The sequence below is a fragment of the Saccopteryx bilineata genome, chromosome 3 (genome assembly GCF_036850765.1).
Source record: "Saccopteryx bilineata isolate mSacBil1 chromosome 3, mSacBil1_pri_phased_curated, whole genome shotgun sequence".
NCBI lineage: Eukaryota > Metazoa > Chordata > Mammalia > Chiroptera > Emballonuridae > Saccopteryx > Saccopteryx bilineata.
The window spans coordinates 202,662,372-202,688,867 of record NC_089492.1 but is presented as its reverse complement, the minus strand read 5'-3'; the positions used below and the strand labels follow the sequence as shown (position 1 = coordinate 202,688,867).

Here is a 26,496-nt window from a genome sequence, read left to right as displayed (position 1 = left end):
CCCAAAAATAAAAGTCCAGGCCCTGACGGCTATACCAGCGAATTTTATCAAACATTCAAAGAAGACTTGGTTCCTATTCTACTCAAAGTCTTCCAAAAAATTGAAGAAGAAGCAATACTTCCAAACACATTTTATGAGGCCAACATAACCCTCATACCAAAACCAGGCAAGGATGGCACAAAAAAAGAAAACTACAGACCAATATCTCTAATGAATACAGATGCTAAAATACTAAACAAAATACTAGCAAATCGAATACAACAACATATTAAAAAAATAATACATCATGATCAAGTGGGATTCATCCCAGAATCTCAAGGATGGTTCAACATACGTAAAACGGTTAATGTAATACACCATATCAACAAAACAAAGAAAAAAACCACATGATCTTATCAATAGACGCAGAAAAGGCTTTCGATAAAATACAACACAATTTTATGTTTAAGACTCTCAACAAAATGGGTATAGAAGTAAAATATCTCAACATGATAAAGGCCATATATGATAAACCATCAGCTAACATCATATTAAATGGCACTAAACTGAAGGCTTTCCCCCGTAAATCAGGAACAAGACAGGGTTGTCCACTCTCTCCACTCTTATTTAATGTGGTACTAGAGGTTCTCGCCACAGCAATCAGACAAGACAAAGAAATAAAAGGCATCCATATCAGAAAAGAAGAAGTAAAGCTATCACTTTTTGCAGATGATATGATCCTATACATCGAAAACCCCAAAGAATCCACAAAAAGACTACTAGAAACAATAAGCCAATACAGTAAGGTCGCAGGATACAAAATTAACATACAGAAGTCAATAGCCTTTCTATATGCCAACAATGAAACAACTGAGAAGGAACTCAAAAGAATAATCCCCTTCACGATTGCAACAAAAAAAATAAAATACTTAGGAATAAACATAACAAAGAATGTAAAGGACTTATATAATGAAAACTATAAACCATTGTTAAGGGAAATCGAAAAAGATATAATGAGATGGAAGAATATACCTTGTTCTTGGCTAGGAAGAATAAATATAATCAAGATGGCTATATTACCCAAAGCAATATACAAATTTAATGCAATTCCCATCAAACTTCCAATGACATTTTTTAAAGAAATAGAGCAAAGAATCAACAGATTTATATGGAACTATAAAAAACCCGAATAGCCAAAGCAATCCTAAAGAAAAAGAATGAAGCTGGGGGCATAACAATACCTGACTTCAAACTATATTATAGGGCCACGACAATCAAAACAGCATGGTATTGGCAGAAAAATAGACACTCAGACCAATGGAACAGAATAGAAAGTCCAGAAATAAAACCACATATATATAGTCAAATAATTTTTGATAAAGGGGCCAACAACACACAATGGAGAAAAGAAAGCCTCTTCAATAAATGGTGCTGGGAAAACTGGAAAGCCACATGCAAAAGAATGAAACTGGACTACAGTCTCTCCCCCTGTACAAAAATTAACTCAAAATGGATCAAAGATCTAAACATAAGACCTGAAACAATTAAGTACATAGAAGAAGACATAGGTACTCAACTCATGGACCTGGGTTTTAAAGAGCATTTTATGAATTTGACTCCAATGGCAAGAGAAGTGAAGGCAAAAATTAATGAATGGGACTACATCAGAATAAAAAGTTTTTGCTCAGCAAGAGAAACTGATAACAAAATAAACAGAAAGCCAACTAAATGGGAAATGATATTTTCAAACAACAGCTCAGATAAGGGCCTAATATCCAAAATATACAAAGAACTCATAAAACTCAACAACAAACAAACAAACAATCCAATAAAATAATGGGAAGAGGACATGAACAGACACTTATCCCAGGAAGAAATACAAATGGCCAACAGATATATGAAAAGATGCTCATCTTCTTTAGCTATTAGAGAAATGCAAATCAAAACGGCAATGAGATACCACCTCACACCTGTTCGATTAGCTGTTATTAGCAAGTCAGGTAATAGCAAATGTTGGAGAGGCTGTGGAGAAAAAGGAACCCTCATACACTGTTGGTGGGAATGTAAAGTAGTACAACCATTATGGAAGAAAGTATGGTGGTTCCTCAAAAAACTGAAAATAGAACTACCTTATGACCCAGCAATCCCTCTACTGGGTATATACCCCCAAAACTCAGAAACATTGATACGTAAAGACACATGCAGCCCCATGTTTATTGCAGCATTGTTCACAGTGGCCAGGACATGGAAACAACCAAAAAGCCCATCAATAGATGACTGGATAAAGAAGATGTGGCACATATACACTATGGTCATCAGCCATAAGAAATGATGACATCGGAACATTTACAGCAAAATGGTGGGATCTTGATAACATGATACGAAGCAAAATAAGTAAATCAGAAAAAAACAGGAACTGTATTATTCCATACGTAGGTGGGACATAATAGTGAAACTAAGAGACATTGATAAGAGTGTGGTGGTTACAGGGGGGAGGGGGGAATGGGAGAGGGATAGGGGGTAGGGAGGGGTACAAAGAAAACAAGATAGAAGGTGACAGAGGACAATCTGACTTTGGGTGGTGGGTATGCAACATAATTGAATGACAAGATAACCTGGACTTGTTATCTTTGAATATATGTATCTTGATTTATTGATGTCACCCCATTAAACAAATAAAATTATTAAAAAATATATATATATATACAAAAAAAAAAAAAAGAAAATCAGGATGATGTTTCACACTATTTATATATCCAAGCAGATGAAATCCTTTTGCTCTGTTTGTAGCCCATCTTTCCTTAGATCATTGGTACCCTGTGTTTCATAGGCAGACTGGACAGCACAGCCTGCTCTTACATACTGAACTTTCTGCACCTTCTTTCATAGAGGGCACCCTATGCTCACTCGAAAGTTAAAATAGGCATTGTTTAATTAATATCCTCATCTGAAAGCATAATCAAACTTTTCTTATCTCCCTTAGAGTAAATGGTTACATATAAAATTAGTACCTGGATTAAGTTCCCAAGGTGTCAGGGAGACTGACTCTAGCTTTCTGGGTGTTTATATTACAAAAAAGATGAAGCAGACACTTGAAGTCATAAAGCTGACAATAGTTTTATTTAGTCCATGAAGAATTTTATTTATATTCAATAATTTAGAGAAAAGACACTGGCTCATTGTTTTTAAAGAAGCATTGCAAAAGGAGATATGGAAATAGGATTTTTTTTCGCTCATAAGCATCAGAAATTCCAGTTTATTTACATTTTATTAACACAAATCACAAGAAGATTTAATTTTCTGGAATTATTTTGGTTGCCTGAAATAAACAACAGACTTTATTGGTGAGAAGAAACCAGCTGGTTTCTCGGTATTAATCCTATTTCAAAGTAGCTGCCCTACTTTCACTTTCAGTCTCATATTAACGGGACATGAAGATGCAAAATTTGTCCTGAAATGGACAACAGAATTCTACATTCCTGAGAAAGATGGGGATGAACTATAGACACTATCACTGACAAAATATTAATCAGACAGAAGAATTGGTGTATCCTTGCCCAATTTATTCCAGATTAGAATTTAAAATAACCCCAAACCTTATCCACACAGTAATTGGTTATTTTAGGATATGAGCCTATTTCCCTGAAAAGTGTGGGTTTCTCGTTTAGGCTTTAAACTTTCCAATTACTACACAAAGGATATAATCAAACTTTTCTGATCTCCCTCAGAAGAAATTATTACAGCTAGGATAGGTACCTGGATTAAGTTCCCAAAGTGGCAGGGAGGCTGGAGCTCTAGCTTTCTGGGTGTTTATATTATAAAAAAGATGAAGTCGGACACTTGGAGTTTGTTGTAAAGCTGACAATAGTTTTATATTGTCTATGTAAGTGTGCAACATGCATCAGGTTTTTCAGGTTTAGTAAACCAAAAAAAGATTGTAAAATGTCTCATTAATTGCTTTTTTATATTGATTATATATTGAAATAATATTCCGGAACCTACTATGTTAAATAAAATATATTATTTAAATCTATATCTGTTGGGGGTTTTTTTTTATTCTTTTAATGTAGTTACTTTAATGTTTAAAATTACATAGGTGTATTATATTTTTACCAAACTGTGCTCATCTAAATGCTCCAGAAAAGACCAGGCTAGTTGGCTCAATGAATAGAGCATCCTCTCAGGGTGATCTTGGTCAGGGCACACATGAGAAGCGACCATCTGCCTCTTTTACCCTCACTTTCCCCTTTCTCTCTCTCTTCCCCTCTTGCAGCCAGTGGCTTGATTGATTCAAGTGTGATCCCTAGGCACTGAGGATAGCTTGGTTGATTTGAGGATTTGCCCCAGACAGAGGTGGCTGTGTGGATCTCTGTCAGGGCACATGCAAGAGTCTGTCTTTCTATCTCCCCTCTTCTCAATTAAAAAAAAATGCTCCAGAAAACACTAACATTGTTTGTTTGGATAAAAATGTAAAACAAAATTCTATGGTGTGAAAAAAATTAAAAAATTAAAAAGGATATATCATATGCATACTAACCAAAGGAAAGCTAAAGTTGCTATATTAATATTAGACAAAATAAACTTTAAGGCCAATAGAATTAGTAGAGCTAAAAATAGTCATTTTCTAATGATAGATACTTCAATTTGTCTAAAATACATAAAGTATTTAACTTTATGTTAAAATTAATTTTAAATGGATATATATAGTCAATAATGGCTTCAAACTTATATAAAGCAAAAGCTGAGAAACAGATGAGAAAGCCACAATCATTGCTGGAGACTTGACAGTTGTCTCAGTTATTGCTAGAAAAAGACAAACAAAATATAAAGTTAAAAAATTGTGAGCAGAGTGATGTCAGAGAAAAGGTGCCGTGAGAAGCGCTCCCGATACCTCTCCCCAAAATTTCAAGAAGTTCTACAATCAGAGACAGAAAAATTTATCCTTGGAGCATCTGGAAGTCCCACACACTGAACAAGGAGGTGTGATTGGGTGAAAAGTTGGCTAAATATATAATCAACCCTGAAGGAAATAAGATGGAGAACGGAACACTCTGCCTTCCTCACGAGCCTGAACAAGGGCTGCTTTCACTTGGAACTGAGAGAGAGTGGGGGCTGTGGGTGTGGAGAAAGCTGGGCTGGGCACAGACGTTCAAGCCGAGGAAAGAGTGTGCCCACGGTGACTCAGCCCACGAGAGCTAACACAGCACCGGACACTGGCAAAGGTGGGCGAGCGGTGGCCGCCATTACCCCCAATATCCTGGTTGGCAAGAGCGGATGGCATGCAAAAGGTTCCTCCTAGAGCCCTAGGTGTGGGCACTTGTGTTCCTAGACAGAAAGGCAGGGTCAGAGACTTCTGCATGGGCTGCGAACAGAGTCTGGGTGTGGTCCCTGTTCCCCCAGCAACAGTGTGCTGGGAGTGCACGAAAGCAAACTTTCCTACTCCCTGACTTCTGCGGGTGGGCGGGTTACTTCACACAGCCATTCAGGCTAACAATCGCTGAAATTAGCTTAACCCACAGTCTGCTCACTGCCCAACTGGCTTACATGCTCTAGTTGACAAGGTCTCTCTCAGACCAGCAGTCTAAGACAATAGCCATGATATTTTTTAGTGCCTCTTGCTCTGCACGTAGGGGCAGGGACAACTTCATGTCAGCTAATACAGGGTGAAAAACACATTCCTACAGAACAAACCTCAAAGAACACTGCACAAGTTAGACAGGATAGGCTGTAGGCTTTTTAACAACAAAGAAGCCTGCAGAAAGCAATCCCACAGAATGCTAAGGCAAATTTAACTAGATATACCTGGGAAACTGAACAGACATCAGCACGCCCCCCCCTACCTGTTTAAGCTGGTGGCTCTGATTGGCAGAGCTTTCATAATCAAGGCTGTGCACTAAAAAGAAGGACTTGGCAGCTTTTAAGACCTCCTGTTCTGCAGGTGACTAGGGCATTTTCTTCCCAGCCAATACAGGTTGCAAAGTGCAAAAAGCCTGGGGAGAGTGGTCCCACAGAGTACTGAGGCATACTGAACATGCCTGGAGGCTCATAGAAAGGCACTTTGAGAGCAATTGGCTCCCAGCCCTTCCTGATTATGCTGGTGGCTCTACTGACAGAGCCTTACCCAGAACCCTGCACTGAGTGGGGATAGAGTGGGAATTTGCCAGTTCTTTGTGCTTCTTACTCTCCAGGCAGAGGCAGTGGCAACCTCATAGCTGGATCATCAGGCTGCTAATTCAGGAAGGAGAGACTAGGAGAGAGGCTCTGGGAAAGTGGACTCTTCCATTGTTGGAGCCTACAAATGCTAACAAGTCCCGCCTACCAGTGAGACTGAGACCTAGTATATGACATTGCCATACAGACACACCAGCTGCAAATCTCTAACTACATATGCCACAGGGACAGAGCCTGGGGTACAGAGCCACTGACCAGGAAGAAGAAGAAGAAAGAAAAAGGAAGAAGATAACTTCTCAAAATCAAGAAAAATCCACAGTCTTTAACAGTCTTTATAACTTTTTCTACATTTTTTTGTTACTTTCTTCTTCTTATCTTTATTTTTTTTCTTCTTCCACCTTGGTCTTTTTATTCTCTGCTCATATTATTCTTTTCTCTTCTTCTTGAACTACATTACGCATAAGTGTTACATTTCCCTTTTTTTTCTTCTTATCTTTTTTCCTTCTCTGGTGAGGGTTACACTCCAAAACCCTTAAATCTCCCCCTTTTTTTTCTTTTTTCCCTTTTTCTTTTTCCTCCCTCTCACTTAGTTTCTTCTTTTCTCCTTTACTTTTTTTCTCATTTGATCCTCACTCATGAAAAAATTATTTTATTTTGGATTCAAATTTTTTTTCTGGCATTTTGTGTGCTTTTTAGTTCACTTTTCAACTCATTAGCATTTCCCCAAACCCCGGCTCTCCATTCTATGTAGTTTTTGATCCACATAATATAATAGTATTTTTTTTCCTTTTCTTGTTTACCTCTTATCCCTTTCACTATATCCTTCAGTCGACAATCATTTACAAGCAAATTATTTTATTCTTGATCCAAATTTTTTTCTTTTTTGAATTTTGTGGGTCCTTACCTCCTTTTTGCCCTTTTATCACTTCTACCCAATTCAGGCCTTCTGTTATAGGTAGTTTTTGTTCCATTTAGCACAATATAATTCTCAGTTTTTATGGTATTTTCTCAAAGAAGGAAGAAAAAAGAGAAAAAAATATTTTTAATTATTTTTTATTGTCTATTTTTTTACTTTGTATTCTTTATTAATTCTCATTAGTGGTATTAACAAAACCACCCTCAGATGCCATTAAGGGAAAGGAAATCAAATATCATGGATACAAAAGACAGAGATGTTGGACAGATAGATGAGGAAAAAATCTATAGAAAAAAAATTTAATAAATTGGAAACCTTGAAGTTAAATGACAGAGAATTTAAAATAGAAATCCTAAAAATACTTAGAGATATACAAGAAAACACAGAAAGGAAATTTAGGGAGCTCAAAAAACAACTCAGCGAACACAAAGAATATATTACCAAGAAAATTGAAACTATGAAAATAAATCAAACAGCGATAAAAAAACTCAATTCATGAACTGAAAAACGAGGTAACAAACTTGGCTAATAGAACATGCCAGATAAAAGAGAGGATTAGTGACACAGAAGACAGGCAACTCGTGCCACAACAGAGAGAGGAAGAGAGAGAGAATCAAGAATTTAAAAAAATGGGCCCTGGCCGGTTGCTCAGTGGTAGAGCATCAGCCTGGTGTGCGGGGGACCTGGGTTTGATTCCCGGCCAGGGCACATAGGAGAAGCGCCCATTTGCTTCTCCACCCCCCCTTCCTCTCTGTCTCTCTCTTCCCCTCCTGCAGCCAAGGCTCCATTGGAGCAAAAGATGGCCCAGGTGCTGGGGATGGCTCCTTGGCCTCTGCCCCAGGCACTAGAGTGGCTCTAGTCACGGCAGAGCGACGCCCCAAAGGGTCAGAGCATCGCCCCCTGGTGGGCAGAGCGTCGCCCCTGGTGGGTGTGCCAGGTGGATCCCAGTCGGGCACATGCGGGAGTCTGTCTGACTGTCTCTCCCCGTTTCCAGCTTCAGAAAAATACAAAAAAAAAAAAATTAAAAAAAATGAAAAAGCCTTACAGGAATTGTCTGACTCCATCAAAAAGAATAACATAAGAAAAACAGGTATATCAGAAGGAGAAGAGAGAGAAAATGGAATGAAGAACATACTCAAACAAGTAATAGATGAGAAGTTCCCAAGCCTGTGAAAAGAACTGAAGCCTCAAATACAAGAAGCAGACAGAACACCAAGTTTTCTTAACCCCAACAAACCTACTCCAAGGCAATCATAATAAAATTGGCACAAACCAACAACAAAGAAAAAATTCTCAAGGCAGCCAGGGAAAAGAAGAATACAACATATAAAGGAAGGCCTATTAGATTATCATCAGATTTCTCAGCAGAAACTCTACAAGCTAGAAGAGAGTGGACCTCAATATATAAATTTCTGAAAGAGAGAAACTTCTAGCCAAGAATACTATACCCATCAAAGCTATCCTTCAACTATGAAGGAGAAATAAAAACATTCACAGATACAGAAAAGATGAGGGAATTTATCATCAGAAAACCCCCACTTCAGGAAATACTAAAGGGGGTTTTCCAACAAGATCCAAAGAATAAAACAAAACAAAACCAAAAGTAAATGCTCTACCAAGAACACAATAAAACCAAATTTAAACTGTGACAAGAAAAACAAAAAAGCGGAGAGGACAAAGATTAATAGTAACAAAGGATGATGGAGTGCAGAAGCACTCATAAGATAGGGTACTACAATGAATATGGTAGGTATACTTTTCATTACTTAATGGGAACCACCCCTGAAAAAACCACTACAGAAGCACATGACTTAAAAAAGATGGTAACAGAGGAAAGAAGAATGGATTACAACCAAACAAAAACAAATGATAAAAAGCAAAAGAGAAATAACAAACAAGATAGAACACTAAGAGAAAGCAATATAAAAAATGGCAATAGGGAACCCTCAAGTGTCAATAATTACACTAAATGTAAACAGATTAATCTGACCAATAAAAAGACACAGAGTAGCAGAATGGATTGAAAAAGAAAATCCAACTGTATGCTGCCTACAAGAAACGCATCTAAGCAAAAAGGATGAAAACAAATTCAAAGTGAAAGGCTGGAAAACAATACTCTAAGCAAATAACATCCAAAAAAAAGTAGGTGTAACAATACTCATATATAACAATGCTGACTACAAGAAAGCAAAAGTAATCAGAGACAAAATGATCATTTCATAATAATAAGGGCATGCTGAATCAAGAAGACATAATACTTTGTAATATATACGTACCAAACCAGCAGCACTAAAATATATAAGACATCTATTGATTGATCTAAAAACAAAAACTGACAAAAATACAATCATACTTGGAGGCAAAAATACACTGCTGACGGCTCTAGATTGTTTATCCAAACAGAAAATCAATAAAGAAATATTGGCCTTAAATGTAACACTAGAGCAATTGGATATGATAAACATCTACAGGACGTTTCATCCCAGAGTGACTGAGTATACATTTTTCTCTAGTGTACATAGAACATTCTCAAGAATTGACCATATGTTGGGCCACAAAAATAACATCAGCAAATTCAGAAAAATCAAAGTTGTACCAAGCATATTTTCTGATCATAAAGCCTTGAAACTAGAATTCAACTTCAAAAAAGAGGAAAAAAAACCCACAAAAATGTGGAACCTAAACAAGATACTTTTAAAAAATGAATGGGTCAAAGAATAAATAAGCACAGAGATCAAAAGATGCATACAGACAAATGAAAATGACAATACGACATATTAGAATCTCTGGGATGCAGCAAAAGCAGTAATAAGACGGAAGTTCATATCACTTCAGGCCTATATGAACAAACAGGTGAGCCCAAGTAAACCACTTAACTTCACACCTTAAGGAACTAGAAAAAGAAGAACAAAGACAACCCAAAACTAGCCGAAGAAAAAAGATAATAAAAATCAGAGCAGAAATAAATGAATTAGAGAACAGAAAAACTATAGAAAAAATTAATAGAACAAGGAGCTGGTTTTTTGAAAAGATCAACAAAATTGACAAACCCTTGGCAAGACTTACCAAGGAAAAAAGAGAAAGAACTCATATAAACAAAATCCAAAATGAAAGAGGAGAAATCACCACGGACACCGTAGATATACAAAGAATTATTGTAGAATACTATGAAAAACTTTATGCCACTAAATTCAACAACCTAAAAGAAATGGATAAATTCCTAGAACAATACCACCTTCCTAGACTGAATCATGAAGAAACAGAAAGCCTAAACAGACCAATAAGCAGGGAGGAAATAGAAAAAACTATTAAAAACCTCCTCAAAAATAAAAGTCCAGGGCCAGACGGCTATACTAGTGAATTCTATCAAACATTCAAGGAAGACTTGGTTTCTATTCTACTCAAAGTCTTCCAAAAAACTAAAGAAGAAGCAATTCTTCTGAACACATTTTATGAGGCCAACATAACCCTCTTACTGAAACCTGGCAAAAACGGAGCAAAAAAAGAAAACTACAGACCAGTATCTCTAATGAATACAGGTGCTAAAATACTGAACAAAAACTAGCAAATTGAATACAACAACATATTAAAAAAATAATACATCATGATCAAGTGGGATTCATCCCAGAATCTCAAGGATGGTTCAACATACGTAAAACGGTTAACATAGTATACCATATCAACAAAACAAAGAACAAAACCACATGATCTTATCAATAGATGCAGAAAAGGCATTCAATAATATAGAACACAACTTTATGTTTAAGACACTCAACAAAATGGGTATAAAAAAATATCTCAACATGGTATAGGCCATATATGATAAACCATCAGCTAACATCATATTAAATGGCATAAACCTAGCACTTTCCCCCTTAAATCAGGAACAAAACAGAGTTTTCCACTCTCTCCACTCTTATTTAATGTGGTACTAGAAGTTCTAGTCAGAGGAATCAGACAAGATAAGAAATAAAAGGCATCCATATCAGAAAAGAAGAAGTAAAGGTATCACTTGTTGCAGATGATATGATCCTATACATCAAAAATCCCAAAGACTCCACAAATAGATTACTAGAAACAATAAACCTGTTAAACAATAAACAGTAAGTTCACAGGATACAAAGTAATATACAAACATCCATAGCCTTTCTATATGCCAACAATGAAACATTAGAAAATGAACTCAAAAAAATAATCCCCGTTATGTTTGCAACAAAAAAAATAAAATACCTAGGAATAAACATAACAAAGAATGTAAAGAACCTATATAACAAAAACTACAAAGCATTGTTAAGGGAAATCAAAAAAAAAATGAAATGGAAAAATATTCCCTGTTGTTGGATAGGAAGAATAAATATAATAAAGATGGTCATATTACCCAAAGCAATATACAAATTTAATGCAATTCCCATCAAAATTCCAATAACATTTTTTTTAAAAATGGACAAAAAAATTATCAGATTTATATGGAACTATAAAAAACCCCGAATAGCCAAAGCAATCCTAAGGAAAACGAATTATGCTGGGGGCATTACAATACCTGACTTCAAATTATATTATAGAGCCATGACAATCAAAACAGCATGGTATTGACAGAAAAATAGACATTCAGACCAATGGAACAGAATAGAAAGTCCAGAATTAAAGCCACATATATATGGTCAAACAATTTTCAATAAAGGGGCCAACAACACACAATGGAGAAAAGAAAGCCTCTTCAACAAATGGTGCTGGGAAAACTGGAAGGCCACATGCAGACGAATAAAACTCGACTACAGCTTGTCCCCTTGTACTAAAATTAATTCAGAATGAATCAAAGACCTAAATATAAGACCTGAAACAATAAAGTAAATAGAAAAAAACAGGTACTAAACTCATGGACCTTGGTTTTAAAAAGCATTTTATGAATTTGACTCTAAAGGCAAGGGAGGTGAAGGCAAAGATAAACGAATGGGACCACATCAGACGAAGAAGTTTTTGCCCAGCAAGAGAAACTGACAACAAAACAAACAAACAGCCAACTAAAGGGGAGATGATATTTTCAAACAACAGCTCAAATAAGGGCCTAATATCCAAAATATACAAAGAACTCATAAAATTCAACAACAAACAAACAATCCAATAAAAAAATGGGAAGAGAGGACATGAACAGACACTTCTCCCAGGAAGAAATACAAATGGCCAACAGATATATGAAAAGATGCTCATCTTCATTAGCTAATAGAGAAATAGTAATCAAAACTACAATGAGATACCACCTCACACCTGTTAGATTAGCTATTATCAACAAGGCATGTAATAGCAAGTGTTGAAGAGGCTGTGGAGAAAAAGGAACCGTCATTCACTGTTGGAGGGAATATAAAGTAATACAAAGATTATAAAAGAAATTATGGTTGTTCTTCAAAAAACTAAAAATAAACTACCATATGACGCAGCAATCCCTCTACTGGGTATATACCCCCAAAATTCAAACACACTGGTATGTAAAGACATATGGAGCCCCATGTTTATTGCAGCATTTTTCACAGTGGCCAAGACATGGAATCAACCAAAAAGCCCTTCAATAGATGACTGGATAAAGAAGTGGTACATGTATACTATGGAATATTACTCAGCCATAAGAAATGATGACATCCGATCATTTACAACAAAATAGATGGATCCTGATAACATTATACTGAGTGAAATAAGTAAATCAGAAAAAAACTAAGAACTGCATGATTTCATACATAGGTAGGACATAAAAACGAGACTAAGACATGGACAAGAGTGTGGTGGTTACGGGGGAGGGAGGAGGGAGGGAGAAGGGGGTGTGGAGGGGCACAAAAAAAACTAGATAGAAGGTGACAGAGGACAATTTGACTTTGGGTGACGGGTATGCAACATAATTGAATGATAAGATAACCTGGAGATGTTTTCGTTGAACATATACACCCTGATTTAGTAATGTCACCCCATTAAAATTAATAAAAATTTATTTAAAAAATTGTGAACAGCCCTTGCCGGTTGGCTCAGTGGTAGAATATTGGCCTAGCATGTAGATGTCCCGGGTTTGATTCTCAGCCAGGGCACACAATAGATGTGCCCATCTGCTTCTCCACCCTTTCCCCTCTCCATTCTTTCTGTCTCTCTCTTCCTTTCCCACAGCCAAGGTTCCATTGGAGTAAAGTTGGCCTGAACGCCGAGGATGGCTCCATAGCCTCCACCTCAGGTGGCTCTAGTTGCAACAGAGCAATGCGCTAGGTGGGCTTGGCCAGTGGATCCCAGTTGGGCACATTAGGAAGTTTGTCTTTCTGCCTCCCTGCTTCTCACTTCAGAAAAATACATAAAAAAATTTTTTGAGCAACATGATTAACAAACACACTTAATGAATATTCATGGAATACTACCTCAACATTTACAGGGTATGTAATTCTTTAAAGTACACAAAGGATATTTTTAACAGGGGAGTATATAATAAAATAAGTGAAATAAGTCTTATACAAAGGATGGAAGAGAAAGAGTATATACTATGACCAGATAAAATAACGTTAGAATAATGTTAGATATCAAGACAATTAGAAAAACTACCATAAGTATAAAGATTAAAAAATGTTTCCAAATATTCAATAAGACATTACAATAGAAATAGAAAATTTCTTGAACTAATTGAAAATAATACTACATTTGGAATGTGTACGATTCACTTACAGGAAAGTGTAGACTGATAAATGCATATATTAGAAAGGAAGGCAAAAAATTAATATGATAAGTTACCATGTCTCCCTTCCTCTCTCTTTTCTTTCATAGATAGTGCAGAGTAGAGAAATATGTGGTTTTAATCAAACAGATTTTACAAGCTTTTTGTATACAGCTTAATGGCTTTATATATCTATGTATTTCTTACCTTCTTTCACCGGAATAGAGGCAGAGGCAGGGTCACAGGGAGCAGAGGACAGCTGTCATAGGGAAGGGAGATGAGGGGATAGGATCAGAGAAGGTGAAGGGATTAGTGAAATTATATATACATAATACTTATTACAGATAACAGGACAGCAAATCCCAAAGGGAAGGATGGAGGGAGTTAGGGGGAGGGGGGCAAAGAGGTTGTAATGAGGGATACAGGGTGGAGGGTGACAGTGTTATATTGAGTGGGACACTTGAATCCATGTCAACACAATTAATTAAAATTAATAAAAATTTTAAAAAGTGTATAAAGCATATGTATTTTCTCAGAGAATTTACAGTCCTCAATAAATATGAGAAACTAGGTTCACTGTGAATAAATCTGAACTCCAGACAATTAGGCCTGGAAAATATTATATGAACTTTTCTCATCCTCATGCTCTTCAAACTGGCCCACAACATGAAGTAAATGGCATTACAGTTAACTCTTGACCAATGTGGGGGCTAGGGATGCCTGTCCCAGGTGCAGGAGAAAATCTGTGTATAACTTCAGAAGGCTCCACATTCTTGGGTGCCCAATCCCACATGGAAAATACTGTTTCAATTTGTGGTTAATTAAATCTGCATATGCAAAAATGGGTATATAGAAGGCTGACTGTACATTTATTTTTTTTAAAAATTTACACATAAGTGGACCCCCCACTGCTCAAACTGATATTATTCAAGGGTCAACTATATTTTAATTAATTAACCTTTTATTTTTATTGCAAGTAGTCTAAGATATCTTCTACTGATAAAATTTGTAGATTCTAGCTGAGAAATCATGTCAAACCCTCTCCCTAGCATAACTCTCAGCAAATTTTTGCTGAGTGACAAATAGCCTTGGTTCAGTGCTTTCAGTTTCATTTTAGTCTATTTCCTTGCAGACCTGTTAGTTTTGATTTCCAGTTAGTGGGTCTCTGAAGTAAATGCAGCAAGTCCCAGGACATTGAAGAGTAAAGGAACACATTGCTTGTGCCAGAGAGAAGAGAAACCAGTGCCGTGAAACTCAGAATAAAAGGGAAGAGGAAGAGCACTTATAGCTTTCTCGTTGAAGCTGCCGTCCCCTCAACTCTAAAGGACCTCTGCTTTGGGTAAGATTGAGGCAGGGTGGGAAGAGATTTATAAGAGTCCTTTTATATTGTCTATTGATATGCTGCTGATCATGGGCACAGGAGTTTGGATGAAATTCTGATGTTACCAGAAGCAGGGTGTCCGTTAACTAGCCACTGCTCCAGCTCTGTGTTGAACTATGTTCCAGAGAGCCTACATTGAGTCTGGAATATTTTAAGATTGTTACTTCTTGGCATTAAAATTATCTTTATCTTTGATAAAATCCCACTTAATAAAGCTTAGACTACATTTTATTCTTTTTTTTTTTATTTTTAGCCATATTTTACTGAAACCAGAATATTAAAGGTACAGTAAAATAACAGGAGTGGAAAGTTTCATTTTGGAATTAAATACACTGAAGTTCAAGTAAATATAGTTATACTTTCAGAGAAACAGTTAGTTGATGTTAAAGTTTTGTTTTTTTATAGTCTAAGTGATTTTTTCACATATTTTCAAATTTTTATTAATTTTAATGTTAACATGGATTCAAGTGTCCCACTCAATATAACATCCTCACCCCCCACCCCTGTGTCCCCCATGACCACCCTTTTGCCCTCCTCCCTCCAATTCTCACCCCTTCCCTCTGGGATTTGCTGTCCTGCTATCTGTATCTATGTTATATAGTTATATAGTTATATAGTTATATAGTTATATATATATAAAATATATATATAATTTTACTAATCCCTTCACCTTCTCTGATCACATCTCCTCATCCCCCTTCCCTCTGACAGCTGTCTCTCTGCTCCCTGTGACCCCACCTCTGCCTCTATTCCCTTCCTCAGTTCACTTTGTTCATTAGATTCCACATAAAAGTGAGATAATATGACACTTGTCTTTCTCTGCCTGGCTTATTTCACTTAGCATAATAATCTCTAGATCCATCCATGCTGTCACAAAAGGTAAGATTTCCTTCTTTTTCACATCCACATAGTATTCCATTGTGTATATGTACAACTGCTTTTTAATCTACTCTTCCACTGACGGACACTTGGGCTGTTTCCAGATCCTGGCTATTGTAAACAATGCTTCCATAAACCTGGGGGTGCATTTCTTCTTTTGAATCAGTGATTTTGTATTCTTAGGATATATTGCTAAAAGTGGGATAGTTGGGTCAAAAGGCAGTTTCATTTTTAACTTTTTGAGGAAACGACATAATGTTCTCCACAGTGGCTGCACCAGTCTGCGTTCCCACCAGCAGTGCAGGAGGGTTCCCTTTTCTCCACATCTTCGCCAGCACTTATTGTGTCAATTTGTTGATGAACACCATTCTGTCTGGTGTGAGGTGATATCTCATTGTGGTTTTAATTTGCATTTCTCTGATGATTAGTAATGTTGAGCATTTTTTCATATGCCTATTGGCCATCTGTATGTCCTGTTTGAAGATGTGTCTATTTAGTTCTTTTGCCCATTTTTTGATTGGATTGTTAACCTTCTTGGTGTTAAGTTTTATAAGTTCTTTATAAATTTTGGTTATTAACCCCTTATCAGATGTATTGATGAATATATTCTTCCATTGTGTGGGTTGTCTTTTTATTTTGTTCATGGTGTCTTTTGCTGTGCAAAAGCTTTCTGGTTTGATTTAGTCCCTTTTGTTTATTTTGTCCTTCATTTCACTTGCCCATGAAGATAAATTGGCAAAAATTTTGCTACAAGAGATATTACAGTTTACTGTTTGTTTACTTCCAAGATGCTTATTGTTTCATGACTTAAATTTAAATCTTTTATCCATTTTGAGTTTATTTTTGTGAATGATGTGAGTTGGTGGTACAGTTTCATTTTTTTTTGCATTACCTGTCCAATTTTCTCAACACCATTTATTAACAGACTGTCTTTACTTTATTGGATGCTCTTACCTCCTTTGTCAAATATCAATTGACCATAAAGGTGTAGGTTTATTTCTGGGTTCTCTGTTCTGTTCCATTTATCTGAATGCCTGTTTTTATGCCAGCACCAAGCTTTTTGAATACAATGATCTTGTAGTATAACTTGACATCAGGTAGTGTGATACCTCGCACTTTCTTCATTTTCAAGATTGTTGAGGCTATTTGTGTTCTTTTTTTATTTCATATAAATTTTTGGAATATTTGTTCTATATCTTTAAAGTATGCCATTAATATTTTAAAAGGAATTGTGTTGAATTTATAGATTGCTTTGGGTAATATAGGCATTTCAATGACATTTATTCTTCCTTTCCACCATTTCATTCTTTATTGCAAATGTTCATCGAGCTGGCTAAGTAGAAGGTAGGCAACTTGGGGTCTGCAAAAAGACTCAATGAGTTTTTGTAATTTAGCAGCTTATAAAATCTTTGTGCAGCCACTTTTTCTAAGTCAGTCGTTGAATGATTTCTATTTTGTAGAATTATATGTCATGTTATAAAATTGGACAGCCTAACTGCTTGTCAGCAGTCACTGTGGGTATTGTTGTAAGAGAAAATGGGCCTTCATTATAAAAAAACTACTACAATATTGTATATTAACTACATTTAAAAACCGTTTTAAGTGAGAGGAGGGGAGATAGAGAGACAGACTCCTGCATATGCCTGGACCAGGATCCACCAAGTAACTTCCATCCAGGGCCATCAGTGGCTAAGGCAGATACTCGAATCAACTGCCAAAGGCCCACAGTCATCAACTGAGCAACTGGCTAAGGGAGGGAAAGAGGGAGAGACAGGGAAGAGGGAAGGGAAAGAAGCAGATGGTTGGTTCTCATGTGTGTCCTGACTGGGATCAAGTTGGGATGTCCATGCACCAGGCCCACACTTTATTCACTGAGCCAACCATCCAGGGCCTACACTTAAAATTTAAGGAAGGCTTTTTTTGCCGTTTCCCCCTGAAGAAATAGAAAGTGTGATGGGAGAAAAAACCAACATTCTATTAAATGTAAGACCTCAGCAAGAGCAAGTCAGAAGTAATCAACTTTATTTATTTATTTATTTATTTATTTATTTATTTATTATTTATTTTTTATTTATTTTTTATTTATTTTTACTTGGAGGCGGGGAGACAGAAAGACAGACTTCTGCAAGTGCCCTGACTGGAGTCCATCCAGCAATCCCCCTACCGGGTGGGCGATGCTTTGTCCACCTGAGTCTGCTGCTCGTTGCTCAGCAGCTGAGCCATTTTAGCACCTGAGGTGAGGCCATAGAGCCATCCTCAGTGCCCAGGGCCAAGTTGTTTGAATCAAGCAGTGGCTGCAGGAGAGGAAGACAAAGAGTGAGAGAGAGAGAAGGGGAAGGGTTGGAGAAGCCAATGGTCATCTTTCCTGTGTGCCCTGACTGGGAATCAAATCTAGGACTTCCACAGGCCAAGTCAATGCTCTACTTCTGAGCCAGAAGTAATCAACTTTAAATTGTTAGAAAATTATTCTTTCTTATAGGATAAAAGTGAAAGTAAGGGTGCCTATGATCTGTGTTTGTACCTCTAATAACTAGCAAATGTTATATAATGATCATGTCAAGTTACAGTGATTGAGGTATTAAAGGTTAGAAAAAGCATGAAGTTAAGGAAGGAATAATTAAAGAAAGATTCTTTTTCCTTGTAACTTTATAAAATGATTAAAATTATCATATCGTCAAGCTCTGGTCATGTCTAAAATTGTGTGAATAAATACCTGGTATAGAGCTTAGGAGGAAAAAAGCTTTGATTTTTAAGATAATGTTTCATAATTGTAGCTTCATTACCTAAACTAATTAAAAGGAATATGCAAGGAGATAAATTGGACATAGAAAAGAATCAATTTGCAAACACAGGAGGTCAAAATCTGGTAACAAAACTGAGTAAACAATCAACAGATTAAGAACAAAATTTGAAATATCAAGTCTTGGGTGAAAAAGAATGCAGATACAAAGCAAAGGTTAAGAACCAGTGAATGGGTAAATAGGATGTACTGTGGCAGCTCAGGGACTTCCTGCACAGTTATAGCAGGAAGTGACTGGAGAATCTGAGTACTGTATCTAACTCACACCTTGCTCAGGGACAGACTTGGGAGAAATGAAGTCCAAACCTAGGTTAGTATGGTGTTCGTATTTCAAAGTACATTTATATGTTTTACACAGCATTCTCCAATGCAGGGTGTCTATTGTTATATCTCTAAGCTCAGAGATCTCACATTTGTTCAGTCTAAATATCTATGTATGAAGGTAAAAAACTTTAAAACTTTAAAAGGAAATTTTGTAATGGAAGTCAGAAGATGTGAGACTCAGGAAATATCTCCATTTTCTGGAAAATTAGATACAAAATGAGCTGGTGGGAATGCTATCTGGTATATCTTTCTAGAAAGGAATTTGGCAATTGTATGGCCAGAGGCCGCGGCCATTATCACAGCCACCTGGCCCATGCAGGTTCGTATTGAATTCGGATAGTTGGTAAAGAAACAATGGAGCCAAGAACTGGTGGGCCATTATCCTTAATCCTAGCTTGCACTTGGCGGGCAAGTAAAAAACACACACTGGGCTCCAAAACCCATTCATTCAGTGCTCATAAAGCTGCTGACTTGTCTGAGTTTCCTAGAATGAAAGTTTCTAGCTCACCAGCCTTATTCACCTCTGTTCCCCATCTCCTTTTCTCTGCACAAACTCTGCACAAACTGGCTTCTCCTTTAGCACTCCACCATCTTGGCTGCTTCTCCTGGCCTCCTCCATGTGGCCTTACTCTGCTCTTCTCTCCAATACCAATCCCAAGAACCGAGAGAGCAAGCTCCTGGTCTGCCCCCATTTTATAGTGTAGAAATCAAAACCTTTAATCTAATATACAAACAAGGAAGTCTCTGATACAAAGTCACTTATCTGAGGCATAATGGGATTCCTCATGAGAGTGCACCACCCCACATTATACAATCAGTCAAGGGTGTGGGGAAAAGCTTAGTCTTAAAACTAAGCCTTAGGCTATAAGCACCCTGCTGGCTTACAGCTTGTCCCCCACACCCAATGCAAACTATAAGCAAGCAAACATATATCATATTTAAAAACTTATTTGCCTGACCAGGTGGTGGCATAGTGGATAGAGCATCGGATTGGGATGCGGAAGACCCAGGTTTGTGACCCCGAGGTTACCAGCTTGAGCGTGGGCTCATATGGTTTGAGCAAAAGCTCACCAGCTTGGACCCAAGGTCGCTGGCTCAAGCAAGGGGTTACTTGGTCTGCTGAAGGCCCGCGGTCACGGCACATATGAGAAAGCAATCAATGAACAACTAAGATGTCACACTGCACAATGAAAAACTAATGATTGATGCTTCTCATCTCTCCATTCCTGTCTATCTGTCCCTGTCTATCCCTCTCTCTGACTCTCTGTCTCTGTAAAAACAAAAAAACAAAAAACTTATTTGACCAACAGCAATATATAACAAAACCATATATTTTTATCTTTTGACACAACAACTGTATCTCTAGGAATCTATACTAAAGAAAGCTAAAATATTAAATTAAATATGCAAAAAGTCAGCAGGGTTATCCATTACAGCTTTGTTTGTAATTTTAAATAAATTATAAGTAATTTAAATGCCTTTACATAAAAGAGTGGTTGGATAAACTATGGTATATATATAATGGAGTAAGTGTTGGAAGGTACCAAAAAGCTGAAAAATTAATATTAATATTCTAGAAGGAAAGGTCAGGATTTCCTGTCTGTCCTTCCTGTGGGGAAGGGAGGGAGAAGAATATAGAAGTTTCTAGCTTGCAAGAACAATGGGTCATTTAGTTTTAAATCTAAAATAAATTAACCGAAGTTAGGAGGCAGAATTTACATACCATCTTGCATTGATTATAGTTCCTCCTCCTTCCTGGAATCTTGAGAATAACATACCTCTAGGCTAGTGAGTGAAGATGAACCCTAAAAGATTTGTAAACATCTTTGATTGTGTTACCTTGAAAATCTCAATGTTTCTGTGTATCCCCTAAACAAATGTTGTCAGCTTGTGCCATGATGTCATGCTCTCCTCGCCCATGTGTGATCAAGGGTATATAAACAGCCCCTGAAATATTTTTGGGGACTGCACAATTTTGGTCTGCTGCCCCGTGTCAGCCATATGCAGCCGGCATATTTGATAAATCTCCTCCTTTAATAAAACTTTTCAAAAATTCATATGGAATGAGTGTCTCTATGTAAACCCGATGGAGTGAGGTACAGTGCCTTTCAGAATCTGAAGTGCAATACTTTATAACATAAGAAGCTGTTAAAAAGAATAAGAAAGTTTTCTGTGAAGTGACATGGAGGGATCGCCAAATATCTATATCATGTGCTCTTTCATGTCAGAAAATGTGAATGAAGTAATATACATATATTTATTTATTGTGAAAAAGATATCTAAGAAGTATAAACCAGAAACTAATGAAATTAAAAACTTACAAAAGGTGGGTGAAAATAGAGTTGTAAGAATAGAAAAAACAGTAAAATAAGAATACAGTGGAAAATGAAGTGACATTTTTCCAAGTATACCTTTATAAGAAATTCTGAATCCTAGAAACATGTAATGTTTCACATACTCAAAAGATAAATACATACTTAAAAATCAATCAAGACTGACCGAAAGCCAGAGGGAGGGGAGAAAAAGACCAAGAGAGAAGAGGGAGGGATCTGCATAGAGGCCTGTGGGCGGAGGCGGCAGCCAAGAGTGGCCATCCTCCGGCTCAAAGTGCACCGAAGACCCGTGCCATGCTCCACACCCCGCCCCGACTAGGGGCTCCTGGCTGGGCGGGCCAGGACAGCTGGGGGTCCTCCGCTCGGCTTGGGCGGACACGGACTCCACGGCAGAGCTCCCCGGCTCCTTCCCCTCCCGCTGGGAGCGGGCTGCGGGGCTGGGGTGGGTGGGTGCAGGGGGAGGGGCGGACAGCGGCGGGTTGAGGCAGCGGGCTCCCGGGGACAACAAGGCGTTCACCAAACTGATGGACAAGAGGGTCAAGCAGCTGAACGAGTGTGAGCAGCTGAACGAGAACCAAGTGCGGACGCTGTGCAGGAGGTCCATTGTCCTGTTACTCTCTGTGGAGATGTGTATGGTCAGTTCCATGACCTTATGGAACTCTTCAGGATTGGAGGAAAATCATCAGATACAAACTACCTGTTCATGGGGGACTATGTAGACAGAAGTTATTATTCGGTGGAGACTGTGACTCTTCTTGTGGCATTCAAGGTGCGTTACCCAGAACGCATTACAATATTGAGAGGAAACCACAAAAGCCAACAAATTACCCAAGTATATGGCTTTTAAGATGAATGCCTCTGTTACATCCGTCTAAGACTCACTCTTGATGCTTGTCTCGGTCACGTGATACATTTATCCATCCCATCCTAAAGGCCTGACCGTGAAAATACTTTCTGATATTAAACCAGTCCGTGGCCCAAAAACAGGTTGGGGACCACGGATTTACAACAACATGGATGGACCTTGATAACATTATACTGAGAGAAATAAGTAAATCAGAAAAAACTAAGAACTATATGATTCCATACATAGGTGAGACATAAAAATGAGACTCAGAGACATGGACAAGAATGTGGGGATTACGGGATGGGGGGGGAGGACTTTGGGTGATGGGAATGCAGCATAATCAAATGTCAAAATAACCTATAGATGTTTTCTCTGAACATATGTACCCTGATTTATCAATGTTACCCCATTAAAATTAATTTAAAAATATGTCAAAAAAAATAAAATAAAATTAGGTATTTAAAAAAAAGATGAATGCCTACGAATGGAAATGGAAATGCCAATGTTTGGAAATACTTTACAGATCTATTTGATTATCTTCCACTTACAGCTTTAGTAGATGGACAGATATTCTGCCTCCACGGTGGCCTCTCCCCTTGCATAGACACACTGGATCACATAAGAGCCCTAGGCTTTTTACAAGAAATCCCACATGAGGGCCCAACGTGTGATCTGTTATGGTCAGATCCAGATGATCATGGTGGATGGGGCATTTCACCACGTGGTGCTGGCTACACGTTTGGAAAAGACATTTCTGAAACATTTAATCATGCCAGTGGTCTCACACTGGTTTCTCACGCTTACCAACTTGTAATGGAGGGATACAATTGCTGTCATGACCGGAATGTGGTTACCATTTTCAGTGCACCCAATTATTGTTACTGTTGTGGAAACCGGGCTGCTATCATGGAGTTAGATGACACTTTAAAATATTCCTCCCTTCAGTTTGACCCTGCACCTCCTTGTGAAGAGCCTCACATTACCTGGCGCACCCCAGACGACTTCCTATAAATTCCTCCTGGGAAAATCTGCCTTTGAATGTGGAAGTATCTGGCTTTTAAAATATATATATTTAGAAACAAAACAAACAGTAATCTATGTGTATCTGTAACGAACTGGGATCTGTCTTGGCATTAAACTATATCATGGACCCAAACGTGCCATACTAATGAGGAGCATTTAGCACAATGACGAGCACTGAGATGGAAACTTAGTACATTTCTAGATCAGTTGATCTTAACAGTTTGCCTGCTGTATTTGTAGTAACCATTGTCCTCTGGACTGTTCAAGAAAAAACAAACATAACTAACCCCTTCATCTCCTTTTGCACTTACTGGAAATTTTAGTTATAGTGTTTAACTAGCATGGATTAATAAAGTTGGAATTTTATTTTTAAGAAAAAAATCACAAGCTAACTTCGACTTAATCCATTACCCTTTATTTTATTGAAATGTGTAATTAATTTAACTGAAGGAAAGATTCTTCTTGGGAGTATGTTGTCATAACATTTAAAGATATTTCCCTCCATTTAAGCTAATTTACTGTTTTATGTTAATCTGCATATCTTTTTATGTTTGTCATGACAGTGCTTGCATCCTATTTGGTGTACTGAGCAAATAAACTCTTCATTTTAAACAAAACAAAACAAAATCAATCAGGACTTTAAGGAGGCCGAAATGAAACAGAAGCAGTAACAAATGAACCTGACTGCATTACAAATTAATGATTCCAGTACACTGAAGAAGATGTGGAAGGAAAGAACTGATCTAAGAAACTTTGTATACAGTGTTCTGACTGTATAAGTAAGGCTAAAGACACAAAGAACTGTTCAATAATAATGTACTCTAGTTAATTTATTTATCACAGAAATATGAATTAAAAATTTTGAGACTAGTTTTTATGTATACTAGGATTGAATAAATAAGTAAACTTATAGACCAATGAGAGCCAGGCTTTCAAAGTGGAAAAAAGAGTAAAATAAAAAAAAGAAAAAAAAAGAAAGGGAAAAAGGTTGAATAAATTCTGTTGTGCTGGATTGGAATTTGAAATATCAGTAGGAGTCAAGGATCTATACAAAAATAGATAAATAAAAACAAGTAAATAGCCTGACCATGTGGTGGTGTAGTAAGGAGTGTTGATCTGGGACACTGAGGACCCAGTTTCAAAATCCAGAGGTCTCTGGCTTGACCACGGACTCATAAGGTTGAGGGTGGGGTCTTCGGCTTGAGTGTAGGATCATAGACATGATCTCATGGTTGCTGACTTGAGCTCAAGGTCACTGGCCTGAGCCCAAGGTCACTGGCTTGGCTGGAGCCCCTGGGTTAAGGCACATATGAGAAAGCAATCAATGAATAACTAAACTGACACAACTATGAATTGATGCTTCTCATCTTTCTCCCTTCCTGTCTGTCCTTGTCTGTCCCTTTCTCTCTCTCTCACTAAAAACAAAACAATAAATATAGGTGTGTATACACCTGTGCTTGTATATATACATACATACACACATACATAATATATTCACTTTGCCTTTGAGAAGCCTAGAAGTAATGCACACACCTCATGCGATATCTTGGCAATAAGTGCTGTTATCCAAAAGAAAGAATCAGGGTTTCTGGGAAAATTGCTGTATTTTAGAGCTGAATCAGGGAAAATACAAGATGAAATACTTGCCAGAAAGTAGGGAGGTACTCCATATATGGTGGGAGCATGACAAAAGGACATGGAAGCCAATCCTGAAGAAGCTCTCAAAAAAAAAATGGGGCAAATTAAAAGTAACAAATAAATAATAATAGTAAAGGATTAAAACCCATAGAATAAAATAAATATCTATGAGCCCATACTGATACAACTACATAATTGAATGATTAAACAAATAAATGGAGAAGAGACAGCTCCTGCTTAAAGTAGAACTCAAATTAATAGATGCTTACAGAATTGTGAAAATACGAAATGACATAGGCATACACTACAGTAACAATCAGTGGATGCTAAAATTAGCACTAAAAATGATATGAAAGTATGATGAGAATATATTTGCATAGTCTCAAAAAATCTCCCCAAATGATACTTTGTAATCACAAAGAAGTAAATATTAAGTTTACAAAGGAGGAATCTGGCAGACACAATCTTAAGCAAGTTAATATCATAGCATCAGTGTCATACTGACATCACAAATCCCTTGATGCAAGGCACTGAGACTGACAGACTATCACTTAGATGGTATTCTTGTCAAAAATACATAACCTCAATCTAATTATGGGAAACCATCACAAAATGACAAAGTGAGAGATATTCTACAGACTGACAGGCCAGTTCTCTTCTAAAATGTCCAGGTCATGAAAGACAAAATAAAAAATTAGAAACTGTCAAAAATGACAGAAGCCTAAGGAAACAATGATAGTAATGAAAGGTCTTGATTGGGTCGTGGATCAGAAAAGAACATTATTGGGGAAAATAGTGATGGCAGAAAAGATGTGTAGAGTAGTTAATAGAATGATATTAATGTTAAAATTTTGTGTAAATAATTGTTCTATGGTTGTATAAGATATGGACATTATGGGAAGCTGGGAAATGACATATGAAAACTCTCCGGGCCCTGGCTGGTTGGCTCAGCAGTAGAGCGTTGGCCAGATGTGTGAAAGTCCTGGGTTCAATCCCCAGCCAGGGCACATAGGAGAAGTGCCCATCTGCTTCTTTACCCTTCTCCTTTATCTCTCTCTTCCCCTCCTGCAGCCAAAGCTCCATTGGAGCAAACTTGGCCCAGGGGCTGAGGATGGCTCCATGGACTCTGCCTCAGGCACTAGAATGGCTCCAATTGCTATGGAGCAGCAGCCCAGATGGGCAGAGTATCACCCCCTGATGGGCTTGCCAGGTAGATCTCGGTCAGTCTCATGCGGGCTTTTGTCTCTCTGCCTCCCCGCATCTCACTTCAGAAAAAATACAAAAAGAAAAAGAAAAAAGAAAACTCTCCATACTTGTTGTACAACATTTTTGCAAGTATAAATAATTTAAAATTAAAATTATTTTAAAAGCAAACGAGTGGACTAGTTTACAGGACAGCTTAAAGGGGTCATAAGACTATTTAAAACCTATAAGGAAAAAAGTTCAAGAACAGAAAATAAAGTTTTAGTCCACATTGTAAGTTCTTGCTCAGCTTCTGACTAAAAATTGTTTTCTATCCCATCTTC

General features: G+C 37.4%; 2 protein-coding genes and 1 pseudogene across 2 annotated transcripts in view; all 3 read left to right on the top strand.

Annotated features, from left to right (window-relative positions):
* Nucleotides 1-2,299: 2,299 nt before the first annotated feature.
* Nucleotides 2,300-26,496, top strand: part of LOC136330942 (guanylate-binding protein 4-like) — a 221,631-nt gene continuing 197,434 nt past the window's right edge. The window contains exon 1 of the mRNA XM_066268585.1: nt 2,300-2,338. The gene's annotated coding sequence lies outside the window, so the exon portion shown is untranslated. The remainder of the gene's footprint in view (nt 2,339-26,496) is intronic.
* LOC136330939 (guanylate-binding protein 2-like) overlaps nt 14,880-26,496 on the top strand; it is a 28,410-nt gene continuing 16,793 nt past the window's right edge. Inside the window, exon 1 of the mRNA XM_066268577.1 lies at nt 14,880-15,084. The gene's annotated coding sequence lies outside the window, so the exon portion shown is untranslated. The remainder of the gene's footprint in view (nt 15,085-26,496) is intronic.
* LOC136328978 (serine/threonine-protein phosphatase 2A catalytic subunit beta isoform-like) lies at nt 21,969-23,337 on the top strand (annotated as a pseudogene).